This window comes from Apteryx rowi, unplaced genomic scaffold, assembly GCF_003343035.1.
Source record: "Apteryx rowi isolate R43461 unplaced genomic scaffold, aptRow1 scaffold_341, whole genome shotgun sequence".
Classification (NCBI taxonomy): Eukaryota; Metazoa; Chordata; class Aves; order Apterygiformes; family Apterygidae; genus Apteryx; species Apteryx rowi.
In genome coordinates, this window is record NW_020449875.1 from 732,821 (window position 1) to 749,853 (window position 17,033).

Consider the following 17,033-nt stretch of genomic DNA (forward strand, 5'->3'; position numbering starts at 1 on the left):
TAATGCACTTTACGAATAACAGTGCAATATGTTCAAAAGTCTGTTGAAATAAATAATTTCTGGCAGTTCCCCCGAAATAACACTTCAACGAGCCTCTGCTCGTCTGTAGCTGCATGTGTTGACATTGTGGAAAAATGGAGCTAGGTGGAGGGGTTGCTGATGTTACACAGTGTGCAAGCTAATACAGCCACCATCCTGGCAGGACTGGAGGAGGTGCTTAACTTGATGCACTGTGAAGAGTTCTGTTGAATCACTGAGATTACTCACAGGATATAAAATTAAACACCTAGGTAATTATTCGTAGGCCCACCATCACATGCCTCTAGGCTATTTTGTTTTATTTTGTTCTCCTGTGGTTACACTCAGAAATGGTTTTCAGCAGATAAGCTCAGATTTTTTTCCAGTGGGGCTTTTTTCCACCTGACATTTCTTAGTCCTTTGGATTTAAAATGCTAAAAGAAAATGTAACCAAGACTGTAAGCACCTTTACACCTATAACTAATAGCTAAAAATAGTAAAATAACCTTTCCAATAGGAATTCAGTAAGTTGGGCACCTACTGAAGCTCCCCTCTGCTGTGGAGCAGCCACATACAGGTCTCCTGGGACTGTGAGCCATGGGGTGCTTTCCCTGTGCGCTGCCAGTTCCCCAGCTGGGCCTGAGCAAAGCCTGAGCAGAGGCTGAGCAGAGGCTGAGCAAAGCCTGAGCCTGAGCAAAGCCTGAGCAGAGGCTGAGCAGAGGCTTAGTAGAGCCTCTCTCCTGGTGGCCCTCAGGGCCGCCAGGGAGAGCAGCCCCAGGGTCATGCTGCAGGCAGGGCAGCCATGATCTGAACTGGTCACCCAAGCAAGGCTCACAGGACTCAGAGATGAAAGATAAAATTTGGAGTAGTATCTGAAAGGAAGAGCCATTCTCTCCTCATCAAACCCAGGAGATAAAAAGCTGTGGGTGGGTTGCAATTACATAATGCCAAAAATCAGAAGGGATTTGAGTTATCAAACCCACTTACCAACTATCAAAGGAACCAATATTATCTCAGTTAACTTCTTAGCCCAATGCCTCACTGTTACTGCAGACATGGTTAGGTGGTGTGCCTGCAGCTCGCTGCCCTCTGCCCAGGCCTCAGCACCTCCTTGGTGAGCCATTGCCCGTCCATGTGCCTTTAGTGCACCCAAAGCATCCTTCTGACCCATATTGAATGGTCGTGTTTCTCAGGCAAAATCCAAGCAGGTACAGGGAGAAAGAAAAGAAAATGGTAACAAATTAGATGAACTTCTTTAGAAAGTCCAAACTGTTAGGCTGGAGAGCTAAGTAAATCATATAAATGCCATCCTCTCAGGTTGGTAGGAAGGAAATGTTATAAAATAGAAAGCCACGTTTCTGCTGAGGAAGCACATACATATTTTGTGCCTGTTAATAACGCTAAGCTGTTCTGTGGAGTCAGCAGTGACTTGCTCAATTCAACATTAAATGTATGGCTGAGTCCATCCCATAAGTGTGACAGTCCTTAGGTTTCAAGCACTGGTGTTCACTGCTCAAAACAATCATTTTAAGCATATAGTATAAGGGTGTTTATTTTTGCCTACCAACCATCTTCTTTATTGCAGGGCCAACATACTAGCTCGCTCGGAGACACCTGCCTGCTTCTGGGTCCTCTCTTTTTTTGCGATGGGAAAGGCGGGCAGCCCTCCTGTGTGCACAGCTCGTGCCTCGGCGAAGCCGCCCCTCTGCAGCAGCTGAGTGAGCCGAGCCCTCGCGCTGGCACGTGGCAGGAGACAACTGCAGAGCGCGTCGGGGCTGCCAGCTTGTGAGCAGGCCCCCACCCTGCCTGGGAAAGCTGGCTGCAGCAGTGGTTTGTGGAGATTTCTAAATGAGTTTTAGTGAAGCAGATCAGGAAAAAAAAATCAGAAAATCAGATTTCTGTTTTTTAGAGGGAAAACAGCTTTTCATTCAACTTTGGACTGTCTATTAATTCTTGAAAATTTAAAATGGGGGAAGAAAAGATGTATATTCTAGCTAAAATTGTCTGTATTTTCTTGAGCTTTATTTACTTAGATAATTGTGGGAAAAGATGTAAAATCCTCCTTGAACAGACATTTTCTCCAAATGGAGGTCAGGAGGAGCAGTGGAAACATGCTTCAGACAACCTTTTTGGGCAGTTCCTGTAAAGGAGTCACCAAGTAGGTGACATTTCCTTCCTCCTCAAGTTGATACCTGACAGAAGATGAAAACTAGCTGAACTGGCCACATGGTGGAGCTGATTTGGGGGAGAGGAAGGCCAAAGCATCCTGAGAGATGCTGCTCGCTTTTGGAGAGGAGAGGAGAGGTTGCCTCCCAAACTGCTGGCAGGTATCCTGCTTGGTCTCTTCCAGACACAAGTGATCAGTAGGCCTTCAAATAGAGGCAAAGGCAGAAAAGCAGTTCTCAACAGGGAAGAGATTTAGCAAGCTGTTTATGAAGCTAAATAGAGGGGGTCAAATGCCAGCAGATGTAGGACCCCAGCTACAGACCCAACTGCTACGCTTAAAACTTTGGCTTAGTGAACAAATTCAATTTTCCAGCTGCTTGAACATAGCGCCTAATTTTCACCTGAAAAGTATTTCAACAGAAACTAAAATTCAGATTATGATTAAAAATTAGCTTGTGATTGTTTCTGTGAACACTACTATCTGTGAACGAGAAGTATAACTGTACTGCGGTATTGTGTATTTCCAGCAAAAAAGGATTGCTACAATAACTCCTTTCAGATAACACTCATGTTCTCTACAATAACATTGTTTCAAAATTAATTATCAAGCAAGTAGTAATTAGCCAAATCATATCAAGGAGAGGTCAGGTTTTATTGCTCATCGCTTTTAACCAGGTGAATTGAGATTGACAAGAGGTGAATAAGATTGAGGTGACATGAGATCTGGAAGCCACCCGGTTCATAGATCGTCAGTATAACTGGGAGCGTCCTTCGGCCCACCGCAGCTCGCCCGGGAGACGTGAACTGCTCCCCGGCTGACGAGCCTCGCTGATGCGCAGCCCTGTCTGTGCTGGGATGAATTCGCAGTCATGCGCTAGTACCCATAAGCAGCAGATGGCAGCATGTCATTCTTTGAGAAAATTATTTGGTGCCTGGAAACAAAAATTCATAACTGTGCTGCTTATGAGAAACCACAAACTCTGCAGAGACACTGCTTTTATGTCACGTTACAATCTCCCTCCCTCCAACATGCCTCCTGTCTTTTCAAGGCTATAAATTACCTGTCTCCGTCTTTTGCCTTGAGATAACCTCTGGTTCACACCCCTTCCCTCCCCAAACGCTTCTTTCACAGGATCAATAACACTTCTTTTTGCTGCAGCTGTATTCCAGTTATCCTCTTTTTCTGGGGAGGGTTAAAGGCTGCAATTTGTCAATAGGGCACTGAGCACCATGACCATCCGTCAGGGAAAGGGCCCAGCAGAGACGTTGTTAGTTCCGATTAGGTGACGCCAAAACTTCGCAGGATCAGGCTTTATGTGACCCGACATATTTAGCATTGTAATAGTACTGCAGCGAGGATGTGCATCGTTTCCGTTGATTGTCAAGCCTTTGATGGAACTCCTGGTATGTGATGAATAATATTATTACAATACTGTACTTTCTTAAACATAGAAGGCATAATTAAAGTCCCACCCACAAAGGTCAGATACATCTGACCCACTATTGTTATGACTTAAGAGACTTCCATGTATTTTAACAATAGCTTGTTTATAATATGAAGTCAATGAATTTCTTGTCTTTGTGGAAGGTGTCATTTTGCTATGCCGGGAGTTTTGGAGTAAAGCTAAAAATAGCGGACAGATACTATTGAAACAATTTGTCAATTACCAAAAAGTAACCCAACTTCAGTGAAATCAATAGAATCATCATTTACATCAATGTACCATCTGGTCATGTATGTTTAAAAACAGATCTATCCCCTTAGAGGTAAGATTGCTAAACCAATCATATTATAGATTAGATGGAGCAACAATACTTTAAAAAATATATTTTTCAGCTATGTTGCATTTTTATTTTAACACAGTAAATTTGTTTACACAAAAAATTATATTTCTCATTTTTATGTCAGTTTTACTGTCTGGATCTCTTGCAGAAGCACAATACTGTTCTGCTATATTTGTGTCTAACATTGCTTTGGAACATTTAAGGGAAACCCATAAAGTGAAAAAGAGTTTGAACAATTATCACAAATAGCACCAAAATTGCTAGCAAAAGAGACTAGCAAGGAGCAATCTGTTTTTAAACTGTTCTATGCATTTGGTAGCTCTCTGTATATAATTAGTTTCACTGTTTTTCTGATATGACCACTAAGACACAGATCTTCAGAGGTATTTCAGTTTTGAAATCTAGGACAAGCCTGGTGTCTACATTTATTACAAGGAGCCTAAATATTTTTGTGGAGTCAGATATTAGTTCCTGATACTGCCAACACATTAATCTGTACTTCACTCTGTTACAGTGAACCATCTGGTTGTTGCAGGTTATAAAAGAAAAACAATGAAAAACAATCTGTCTTTCCTAGCTTTTAAATAACAAAAGTGTGAAAGTGGGCAGAAACTTTACATCCAGTGATGTAAAATTTATCAATTAAGTCCCTTGCAATAGATTTACACATGACAGTTCACACTGCTGCGAATGCTTTTGTGGAGTGAATTAACCAAAACTCAGTTCCTTTAGCCACTGTGCAGGGAAGGATAAGAAATCTAGCACTCCTCCGGTCCTGCTCCCCTATGCGGCCTGTTCGCCTTGTATGCATGCACATATAGGCACACGCTATGGAGGGCTTTCATGGCCCTTTTGCTGAGAAGACCATGCTGCAACCACCTCACAAAGTGGCAATTTCAGGCAACTGTGCCTTCTCTACCATTCTTCCAGACCTTCCTTCTCTTCCAACCCCACCATCGTCTCTAGACAGCTTACGGCTGGCTGTGCTTGTCCGCATGGTCACCACGTGCTTGGCAGCTTCTGGCCTCATCCACATCCAAATTTCCTTACCACTGAAGCCCATGAATCAACAGGGCCTCTGTGTGTGTATTATGTTACTTTTCTTTCATACTGGTGTGAGAGAAACATATCAGCACGTACGAATGCATGTGGTACTGATGAAAATGCTGGACAGCTGAAGCAAAAAATATCAGCAGCGTCTGGCAGTGTAACAGCAAGGCTAGAAAAGAGTATGAAGGACAATGCCTGGAAGTGACTTCTCAGATTATTGCATGGATATCTGCAATTTTTCTTCTCAAGCTGAAGGGGAGAGGGCAGGGTTCAATACAACATTAGAATGAGTCTAAATTTTGTTCATGATTGATTAAGCTGTCTTACTTACATAACCTATCTAATCCTACCTCTCAGCTCTGTAAATCACATCCCACAGCCCGCTTCTTAGGCATCAACCCAGAAGATCATGATGAAAAGAAAATTTCATTACTGATCATCAGTGGAAGTGATAGAGAATGGGAAATAAAGAAAATTGTAACTTTACTGCCTAGATTGAATCAGTTTTATCTTCATTTTTTATATGATATTAATTCTTAGACCAAAAAAAAAAAAAAAAAAACCCGCAGAAGAGCGCCTGGGGGTGAGGAGAATAAAGTAGAATTGGACTACAGGATTGTCTGTGACCAGAGGAGTCCAGATCTTATGCTTAAGGTGTGGGATTAGGGAGTGAGGGGCCAGAACACCATGTTCACTCCAGTGTCCCCAGTTAAGCCCACAGATGAGCAGTGAAGATTTTCAAAGAGAAACTGAACACAGGAAGAGAGCTTTCACGGGCATCCTGGCCAGTAATAGCCATGTGAGGCACTTTAAAAAAATCTGCTCTTATTTATGGATCTAAGTAGGAGCTGAGCTCTTCTGGCAATTTACACCTAGTGGGGGAGACCAAGCATTTGGAAAATTTGACCTTACGCACCCTCCCAGGATATCTGGGAGGTGCAGTTTTGTGTCTTTGATTCTTTACATGCAAAATGAAGGCAGTGCTGAAAGTACTCACCTTTCAGGGCAGGGGTGGGCGTTGGTTCAGTTGCCACTACACTGAAAAAGGTAGGGGTTTTATATAAGTAATTTTGATCACGTCTCTTTGGATAATTGTTTTTTTATTAAGGTAAATTTGCTTTTCACTGGGATTGAAATAAGATATGGTTAATGAGTGTGTGGGGAGGAAGTGGGAAGTGCAAGCAGAAGGAGGCACCAGAACAGTATTGTTCACAGGAGCCTTGAAGCCCCAGAGTGGTGTTACCTGGATATCTGCTGTCCTCCAACCGTCTGTACGTGGAAAACAGCTCTTCTGGGGAGTGGAGAGGGCTAGATGTTCAAACGAGCCCCTGCAAACATCAAGAATGGAGTAAAGGAAGGTCTTCTAGTGACATAGCACCATCTTTCTTTCACCTTCCTTCACTGAGAGCTTAATCCAGCACCTGGCAGAGCTGGGGAGTGGGATTGTTGTGGCCGTCACCGATGGAGGCGATGCCATCAGGGCATGCATAGCCCCATCTCTCTTCGACCTTTATTAGGAACCTTGTGTTTTGCAGCAATAGCAGAACAAATGCAGTCAGGAAGGCCATGTGAAATCAATTTCTGTTTAATTATTCATTGCATATTGCTATGCCATACTAAAGAAATCACTCAAAACCTTATACTACCCAGCTACTTTCAGCTGCTTTCCTGAAGGTAAGCATGTGACTCCGGTTTCGACTGCTACTGTAAATATACAATTATTTATAAACTACCTCACAGGGACCATATGGTCCCCTTTTGAATAAAAATGCACAGACGGAGCTGAAAAAAATCTGTGAAAGAGAGGCATAGTAAATTGATACGTAGCATACCATCTGCTTCCATGTGTGAATGATGTTATAACAAACTGCAGGAGGCACAGCTAAGAGAACTGTGGAGAGCCAAACTCCTTTATGCTGTTTGCAGATCTTCTGCCGGTCTTCTGCCTAATATCATTTTTGTGTTGTCATTTGCTGTGGCAATAAACCAAGAAAGCCATATTGGCTAGCTTCTACGTGCTTAGGACTAACAACTCTCTCTGTTTTTCCCTGCATATTATTATCCAATGAGCACCCCAGAATTTGATTTCAATTGCTTTGATCTTTGCTAGGTTTATGAAACACATTGAATATCACCAACCAACCAGGCTAAAGTTAAAATATTTCTGACAATGTTTATTCTGTAGAAAAACAAGAAAACTGCTGTAGAGCTTCTCATTCATTGAAATATTTTCCATATTGGACTGGAACATATTACAGATTTGCTTGAGAGGATGTTAGAATAATATTTGTGTTAGCTCTCAGTTATTTCAAAAGACCTTTGAAAGAGGCATATCTCTGTTTTTTATTATTGTTTTCTTAATATCAGGATGCCACAAGTACATGAGTCAAATGGAAGCCTTTGAGAAGAGCCTTCACTGTGGCTATTGTTCTTGACGCCATCCAGGTTATGGTGCAGCAGTGTTAAGTCTTAAAATGAGTAGCTAGCAGGTAGAGGGCGGCTTGTTGAAAGGAAAGGGCAGTGTAGTAGGTTATGAATGTGGACAGGTTGTCCCTGTACTTTGCTCTGTTCAGTGTTACAGGAGCCAGAATGCTGGCAGTCCCTCAAAAAGAAAAAAGGAAATGACTGAAAAATTGCAGTTTTATGGCAAGAATAGAATGGGAAAGATGACAAGTGGGGCAGTCAGTCCTAGGAGTCTGGAAACAGTTCAGTGAACCTGTGTGGCAAGCGCAGTAAGTTATTTTTGCTGTAACGTGGTTTAGAAACTAGACTGAGGGCCACAAAGCCAGTTCTGCCTTTCCTGCCTGGCCCGTAAGAACAGGGAGGCAGAGAGCACAACGGTGCCTCTGCCTCAGTTGTATGCAGGACACCCTGGTGTGTGGCCCATCCCGGGTGGTGTAGGGCAACCTCAGGTCTGAGCTGCCCCTGCGATTCCCAGGCTGTGGGTTGCAGCACCTGCGCGTGGGGGAGAGCAGAGGCACATAAAGATGCTCAGAATATTTGTAAAAGCTTAAGAAAGAGATCTTTTTCAATAAAAAGACAGAGAGAATATACATTTAAAGAATATAAACAATCAAATTTACAGAGTTAATATTATTGCAATAATATTGTCAATAGTATTATCAATAATATTATTAAAATGCATTTAACTTGCTCAGGTTTTGACACTGAAATTCCAACCCCAGGCTTAGTCAGTCACAAAAAGACAGAAGAAAGGGAGTTATAAATAAATGGGGCTGCTTTATTCTCTTCTCTGGCTTCTTCTACGCCCTGCAGTGCTGAACAGTAGGCTAACAGGCCTTCTGGTCTGAATCCCCTCGCCTGGCCAGCTTTGAGGAATGGGTAGTCTTAGGCAAGCACCTTCTCCTTTTGCTATTTGTTTTACTCCTCCAGTGCAGAATACACTTGAACAGAGTCCACTGTCTTTATTGATTATGCACTGGAGGCAGTTTGAGAGTCTCTGATCACAAATAACAGTATAAAACGCTGAGACAGAGAACAGTGCTTTAGATGAAAGCATGGCCCTTCAAGGCACCTGTATTTTAATATAAAGCTTTATGACCCTCTGTCAGTCTTTTCTTACTTCAGCCACTACTGAGGTTATTCATACAAGATCCTTTTCTTCTTATTCGCACTTCTAGGCTTCCCAGATAGCTTGCAGTTCACTGGATCATCTCTTTACAGGCTCTACCAAACTTCTTTGTCTTTAAAGCAGCCTAGACGGAAGACGGTCCTGCCAAAAGCACCATCTGCTGACTTGAAACAGAAAAATCAGCAGGCACCCAGTGTCTTGCAAACTGGTCAAGGCCATCACAAGCAACATGAGCTGGGCAGCTAAATGATACAAGCACATTGGAGTTGTGTTACGACTGTTTTTTTCAGATGTCAAAACAAAACACTCAGAGTCTGGCTTGTTGCAGACCTCATCGTATGAAAAATGCTGTGAGTACCACTGTGGATTGCAGTCACCTCATTTCCTTGCTGGGAAAGGTGGATTTGTTCCACAGGTGATTAGGAACTTGTGCGCTGGAGTAACACTTCGGTTTCTATGTGTTCAGATAGAAAATGATAATGCAGGAGGAAATACTTTTGGTGACCTAGTTTCACCAGGGGTGGGAGCAGATGTATTTTCTATAGCATGCAGTACTGCTGCAAAACCTATTGGTTTAGTGCTAAAATGCTGGTGTCCATGTTGATTTACCACTTGATCTTGGATAAGTACAATAAATTTATGTCAGGGATTAGCCTGCACATGTAGCCTACAAGGAGAAAAACATACAGCTGATGTTATTTTTGCTCAATAGACCATGGAGATGAGGAAAAAGTGCAGTAATAGACAAAGACACAGTTAGAAATGTGAGTGCATTTGCAAAGTAATGTTGACTCAAGAACAGAGAAGCTTCTTGTGCCCAGTTGTGCAATCCTCAGTACCCATCACTAGGCATATTGCCTACCTCATCACAGCATGGCCAGCCATCCCTCACACATTAGGTGGGGTTTTACATTAAACTTTACACCTGCACTTGCACTTGCCTTTTTTTTTTTTTCTTGATTAGTTGAGCTCTGCAATAATGTTCACCTAGACAGCCCAGAACTCCTACAACTCAGTTACCGTAGTTTTCATTCCTTAAAATGTTTTCCTCAGCAGTGCAACACTGGCATCCTTTGTTATTTGTTTTTCTGGCAGTTTGTTGATTCTCTGTATCTTTTCAGAGTGAGTTTAGATAATTTTTCATTTCTTACCAAGGTTGGAACCAATAAAATGTAAATTCTATAACAGTAATAAAAGATACAAAGACTTGAAACCTATTTAACATTTCTCCCCCCCCCCCCAAAAAAAAAAATCACCAAGCAATTCATGTATAGCTCAGTATCTCTGTAGAGACCTATTAAGACAGTTCTTCAGACTGTATAAATCTAAGAGTAGTTCCTTCGGGCACAGCAGACCTCAATCAGTTTGCAACAGTCTGTGAACCTTGGAAAGTCTGTGGAAGTGTCAGCTGGGAATAGCACTTTATATCTAATTAGTAAATTAGTCTGGTCCCTTTCGCTAGTGTTCTTAGCACTTGATGGTGGCTGCCAGTGACCTTTGTGAAAGAAACCCTTTCCCATCCCAAGATCTTAACATCTAAATTTCTTCACTTGTAAAACTCAGCACTCTATTAGCATCTTTATTAGCAGTTGATTAGCTTGTATTTCTTTGAAAATGTGCAGCATTTGTATATAGGCGCTATATAGCTGATCTGGTCTACAGTAACTAGATTGTGGGTTTTATGTCTTTGACTTAGCCCTGGGACCAAAAATTTGCTGGGCAGAGCAGCAGCAAGGACACACAAAACATCTTTTGCACCTCTGAGCTAGAGGACACCCAAAACTTAATACTTCTCAGCCAGGTGTCAGAGGTGATATGGGTTGTGTGCTGGGACAGTGCTTCCCTTTGGTGGAGCTCTAGAGACAATTTTAGGTGTTGTCTCGATGGACCTCTATAAAATAGTGGGGTTGAAATCACTGCATGTTCTTCTTGTGGGTGAATGCCCTCGTCATGCCTGTCCCTTGTGAAAAGGGCACCTCGGAGCCAGCTTTGATGACTCTCGCTCTTTGTGGATGTTGTTTTCATTACTGAGCTATGCTAACCACAGTGTTTTTGTGGAGGTAAGTAAGTAGGTAAAGAGTATGTTGCAAGAGGTGTTTTCTAGCTATTAGTTTTGACCTATTTTGTTCACTGGCATCTGGACTGTTTGTAAATACCAAAAAAAAAAAAAACCCTTTCCATTTTTAGACAACTATCCTTAGCCAGATTGGTGTGCTATCTCTGTGCTTGCCAGAGGGTTGTAATGTAAATAAGTATGGTTTCTTACTTGAATGAACTGGTTTATAATCTTCCTCTCTATTTAGAATAGAGAAATTGTCCTCAGAGAAGTCAAAGTATTGCTGATTTACACAGTCTCCGTGTTTGCTTGATGTTGTCATGCCACCCACTTGCTCAGTATTTTAATTGCCTGCCTAGGGTTTGCAAACTTCATGGGGTGCATCTTCTGTGTGGTGGAATTCAGGCTCTGTTCAGCTGGGAAGAAGAAGAGAGAAGAACAGAATTTGCCCTCCCTATAATGTGGAGCAGGCAGGGACCTGCCAGAACACTGGACAAAGAAAGATAATTAGCAAGTGCAAATCTGTCTGAGCACACTTCATGCTTACTAAAGATTGCTCTGCATCTTGGAGGGCCTTAGCTGCTCTGTGAGAAAGATTTTGGGCCATTTCTGTATTTTTCAGCCCCAAAGGATCAAAATATGATCCTTTCTCTGGATTAAGTTGATCCTGAATGTTACAGTAATTGATCGATCTTACATTAGGAAAACTGTATCCCATGTGAAGATGAAATATCTGGTTTTGTAGTGATATTGAGGGTGCACTGAAGCCATCAACAAAAGTAGAATTCAGATATTCAAGCTTTTCCACAGAACAGCTTTGACAATTTTTGTTTCCAGAGCTCTTTAACAAAACAATTCCTGCATCTTTTAGTGCCCTCACTCCTGGGGTTTGTTGCATTAATGGTGATGACTGTGGATTCTGGTTAAAATAATCTGCCTATGTAAAGCCAAGGAGTTGACCCTGTTTGTTCTGCCCTGAAAGATGCCAATTAGTGCTCCAGTCAAGTCAAAATTTAACAAAGGCTTGAATGTTCCTGCGCCCTTGCTCAACAAGATTGTTTATCAATTTACACGGAGGCCACACTGCCTTTTCAAAGTGCTGCTGGAAGCCTGCCAAAAGTAGTAAAAGAGACTGCTTTCATTGTTTAAATGCCACTGAATACAAGAATGGCAGACTGATGCTTGTTTTCCTTTTATTTTATGATGATCTAATTGCAAGAGATATATAATTCCTTGTTATGTCAGGGAAGTTGTTTCTCCAGCATCTGGTACTTTTCTGATTATCTACGAACTGTATCTGAAAATTAATAGGAGATGCAGCCTTCATGTAAAAGTACTATTGGGAACTGTTGCCTAGACAAAGCCTGAGAAGACTTTAGAGTGTGCAAGAACTAGCTTTGTCAGTGAACATATAATTTTTTTTTTACATCCCAGTAAATTACAGGCTTTGGTTATGGTTTCAAGAAATGTGTTCTACAAATGTTGTAGCATCTGTATGCTGCTGTTTTTACTGCAGTCTTTGTACAGGTCATTAATCTGATCTCACATCGTAAAAATTTCTCCACCCTTTTTATGAGTTTCTTTGTTATCATAACACTTTCCAATACCTTGGCGCCTAACTCTGCTACACTCCATTATAATCACCCTGGGTAGAACAACTACTTTTTTATACTTGACATGCTTAGCTCATTCAAATGGTGTTGCAGAGCACTGTGTTCACCACATTGCTGTGGTAAATTGAACATCCAGGAACACAGTTGGGAATTCTGGAAAATTGGTCCTGAAGGCTGGGACGACATTTGGCCAACAGACTCTTTCTGCTCTGGGCCTTGTTTGAAAACTTGGCAGCACAAAAGCTCTGCTCCTGCCTTGTGTTCCTCCCACCACTGATTCGCAGATGAAAAGGGACTGTAGACATCTGCAATGACATCCAGGAAGTTACTCCAGCCACATCAGTGCAAGTGAGAGCAGCCTGTAGCTCTGAGAAGACTTGCGCAGGAGGACAAATTGTGCATGTGTTTCAGTTTGGCTGTTGGAGCTGCCACCGTACAGCCACCCCCAGCACGGCAGGACAGGATGAAGGAGCCTTCACATGAGCTTTCGCAGACCACATCCACATTTATCTGGTCTTGCCAGCCAGTTCCCCAGCACTGCTGCAGCCCTTCAGACCATTGGACTCTCCTATCTGTGCACAGCAGACAACCAGATGGGCAAGCTGAAAAGAGCTGGTGCCTGCAAGGGCCACAAGAGAGCATTAGGAGAGAGCCAGGACCTGAACATCTGGGAATATTGCCAGTTTGAAGACGACCTTATTACAGCGGGGGCAGAGCTATAGAGATACATGCCAGTGGCATGTAATGGGGTGCCACAGGGGAAGAGAGGCACACGACAAACCCAGCGCTAAGGCACCGACCTTGCGCAAGGGTATTTGATTTTGCCAGCCGCAGCCCTGGTAGCTGTTGTGTCGCCTTGTTAGCAGTGAGCAGAGGTGAGATTGGTTTCTATAGAAACGCAGGGGAAAAAGATGAGGTAGAATAGCAGAGATAAGTGGGAGCCTCTGCATTTGGGTCTTTTACCACTATCTCAGGTATTTTAGAAAAATAATTCCAGCTCTGGTGAACAGGTTGGTTCCACTTCCCTCTCCTCTCAGCCCCTCCCCCGGCATTTGCGAGGCTCCCAGGGTGGCTGGCCCTGCGCTGCTCCCGGTGCAGGGACAGGAGAGCAGAAGGCTGCAGCAAGCTAAGGAGACAAACACCACGTCTGTGGCAAAGCGGCCTGTGGCAGATCCTGGGAACAGAGCTGGGAGGGTGAATGCCTATTTGAAGCCCCTGACCAAGCTTTTGTGGCTGTTCTGTGGTGGAAAGGAGAGAGGAAACAGCAGCTGCAGATGCTACTGCATTTGATGCTTTATTGTCATCTCTCTGATCACGGTGAAACACCTCAGCACAAAGTTTGTTGCCATCATATGTTGTGCAAATAAACAGAAGCTGCAAGGGGACATTATTTCAAAAGAAGGAGTATACCATCTGACAGTAAATTCCTGAAATATTCCCAAAGTATTTTTGAATGCAGGGTTATGTCCTCCCTCCTGCTAAATCCACACTGGCTTCACTCCATTGCCTTATGCCAAGAACACGTTGCCATCCATCAGTTCTCTCATAGCAACTACCTCTATGTGATCTATTGCTCTGCTGCGTTTAAGGGATTTGAGGTTGCCCACCTTCTAAAGAAAGTAAGAGGAGGAAGCAGCTTTGCCTGTGCTGTTGGGCAAAGCCTGTAACAGGCATTAATGTGGATGGTCCAGGCCTGTGAGGCCACTGGAACTGCAGAACCAGAGCAGTCACTTGGCAAATTTGTGCTGAAGACTAACACTCATCATGGTGAGTATCTGAGCAACTTCAAGTGGGCTTGAAGCATGGCTAAAATTTGTCATGCATATTCTTTCAGCCACTGAGATTTTGTTACATTGACAAAATGGAAGCATGCTGCTTGTGCATGTTACATAGGGAATGCTATATGGATTCTGTCAGTAGGGGTGGGAGGCAGTGAATTATCAGTCAGTGGGAAAGTGATGAATGACTTATGTTACATTGACCCTGGAGAGATCCAGTAATATCTGATCCCCTCCCTCTCTATTAGGATTGTTCTTTATATCTTTCCAGCAGCCAAGGCTACCTGACTTAGCAGTATGTTCCAGTTTTTGCAAAGCTTTCATGAAGTGAGCACTGCTGGGAAAACAACAGAAAACAGTGGAACAAGTAATTTTTGGAACTTACCTGAAGACAAGTCCCCTGAAGGAGTCCAGGAAGGAAGAGCTCATAGAAGTATGTTGTGAGTATGGTCAGTGCCTGGTACATTCAAAGGGCATGATCTAAAGTAATGATCTCCACCAAAAAGTAGGCAAGTTTCACCACGTTTACACCTATGGCAATGGGACACTGCTTAAGATTTGCTGACTACTGGGCAAACACAGTGCTGAATGATTGTATGGGGATCTGGTGTTAGAGACAGTTACCTCTGGGAAAAGGACCCGAGACTTAAAGTTGGATGGCCTTGTCCAAGGAGGGAATGTGGTTCTTGGGTCCTGGGTATGTTCTGGCTCCTACTGATATATTTCTCCCCATTTTTTCCAGTGAAGTAATCTCTATGGGGCATGGCTCACAGCTGAACCAATAGCACAGAGATCTCAAAGAGGGCAGCAGTTAGCCAGGAACCACTGTCAGCATCACGAGCTGGCTTTGCTCCATGGACTGGCTCTCACTGACAGGACTGGCGCTTGCTCAGGAACAGAGTCACCCCTGCCCATACCAATTTACTTCCTGAGCCCTATTGTCTAAGTCTTGACTCAGCTACACCTTTTTCCAAGAATCCCAATAACCTCATGTTTTTCAAGCAATAAACCATGGCAAGGCTGAGGCACATTAAGCCAATGGAACTGTCCCTTGCCAAAGCCATGACATTTAGCAGTGTAATATGAACAGCTTTAAGAGACTTCATTTTCCCTAATTGCAAGTTGAAGCAGAAATGCGTGGTACCTAATATTTGTAAAATACAGGCTCTCAGATGACAAATGCCAGGCTGCCTGAAAACTTCTAACACTGGGATCTCTCTTGAAAACAGTCAGGGGGCCCTATTATGGCCACCAGACCTGCTGGCACAAACAAATGCAAAACAACTGGTCCTACCTTCCTGCATGAGTCTGAGGAGAACAAAGTGTAAGAAAGAAGTTACATCCGCATTCAATTTATCAGGGGTTTGTGATAGAATAGACTTGGAAATGAACTCATGCCAGCTGCTACCATCTCCTTTCTCTCCACACTTCTTAACGTTGGTGTGAGTACTTACTTCCAGCTCTTGGCACAGTGGGGAATAAGACATCTTAATAGTGGCCTGAATGGAAGCTTCAGCTTTAAGACTAAGTGTGCAATTTCACATGAGCTTAAGTCAATCAAAGACCACACTTGAACCAGAAGGGGGGGCTCTTCCCCTAGGCAGAGCTGCTTCTCTTGCCCTAGAGAAAGGTAATTTTACTTTTTTTCTTTTTTTTTTTCTCCCCCATAGGGACTGGTCAGATCAACTCAGAGATCTGACTGACCATGGGGATACAAGAAGACCAGTGCCAAGCCAAAGGCAGAAGTGTGTGGCTGGAAAGGAGGTTGGCATTCCTTCTTTGGCTGTGTGGTTTTAGGTGAATTTCATGTGAAGCTGTGAAACTACTCTGGAAGGTGACAGCTGTTCACTCATTTCAGGAAGAAAAGAAATGTAGTTTCTCCTCTTTTTTTCTGCAGTCCACAACCCATGCTCCTGTGTTTTAGGTATGGCTCTGAGATTATTACATTTTGCTGGGTGGAGAAGTGGGAGCAAATGGCCAAATGGGACAGGCTGTTAGCTCAGGTCAGTGCAAGAGCTTGTAACTCTGTGCTCCCAGGAACAAGACTTTTGAGACAGGTCCTTGGGTTTTGGGACCAGGGAAAGGCTTGCCAAAAATCCTGATACCTGAATCCTCCCATTGCCTTTCCTGCAGAGGGGACCTGGGGAATAATGCCACAGAGATATTGGCTTATCTCTCCCTGTTCAGTCAAGCAAGCCATTTATGGCTTACATATCTTATGGCTAGGACTCTAGCCAAGAGCTCTTTTCATAAGTGGCCACTAAAACCTGAGCACTATTAAAATTAGTGCTCAAAGGCAAAAAGTTAACATTTTCCAGAACCCCTAAGGCTTTGACAGAGGCACTTTGGCAGATATAGCTGGGAATGCTTAAGGCATTACTGTCCTCAGATATCTCCTCATCCCTCTGCTAAAAGATTCTGCTTCAGCAGCCAAAGAAGTGCAACAGGGGTTTATCCACTCCAGGCAGTAGTTTGGCATCTGAGCTCAACCCCAAATACAGTGGCTCTTGAAGCTAAACCATCTGCCTTTGCCCGGAAGCAGACGGAGGAACTCTTGGACAGTCTTCAGGAAACAGATAGGACAAAGCGCTGGGCTTGAGCAACAGTGTCATCCTCAGCCACCCCAACCTGTGGTGACTCTACACCCCTGGCTTCAGGTCCCTTTAAAACTATATCGGAAATTTTATGTAAATGTTTCATAGCTTTGTATTGATACTTTTCTCTCTATATTGCACAGTCTAATGTATTAGCTTTGCAGAGCTGCATGCCTTGAGTTCAGTGAGACTACTCGCATGACCAAGAGCTGGGAGCACATCCTATTTAAGAGATTATAATGGATATATATATGTTCATTCCTTTGAAAGAAATCAGTACGACCCTGACATTACTCTAGATCACAATATTTTAATGTTTAAAAACTATAGAGGTAACAGAGATTATAGAACTTAATACATTTTTTATTTACACACAAAAAC

General features: G+C 43.1%; 1 long non-coding RNA gene across 2 annotated transcripts; it reads left to right on the forward strand.

Moving 5' to 3' along the window:
• Positions 1–13,348: 13,348 nt before the first annotated feature.
• LOC112969280 lies at positions 13,349–16,930 on the forward strand. Of its 2 annotated transcripts, none has more exons than XR_003254681.1 (3): positions 13,349–14,047; positions 14,330–14,498; positions 15,729–16,930. It is a non-coding gene; the product is annotated as an uncharacterized LOC112969280 (long non-coding RNA). The 2 variants fall into 2 exon arrangements; XR_003254680.1 differs by having other exon boundaries at positions 14,330–14,491.
• The last annotated feature ends 103 nt before the right edge of the window (positions 16,931–17,033 follow it).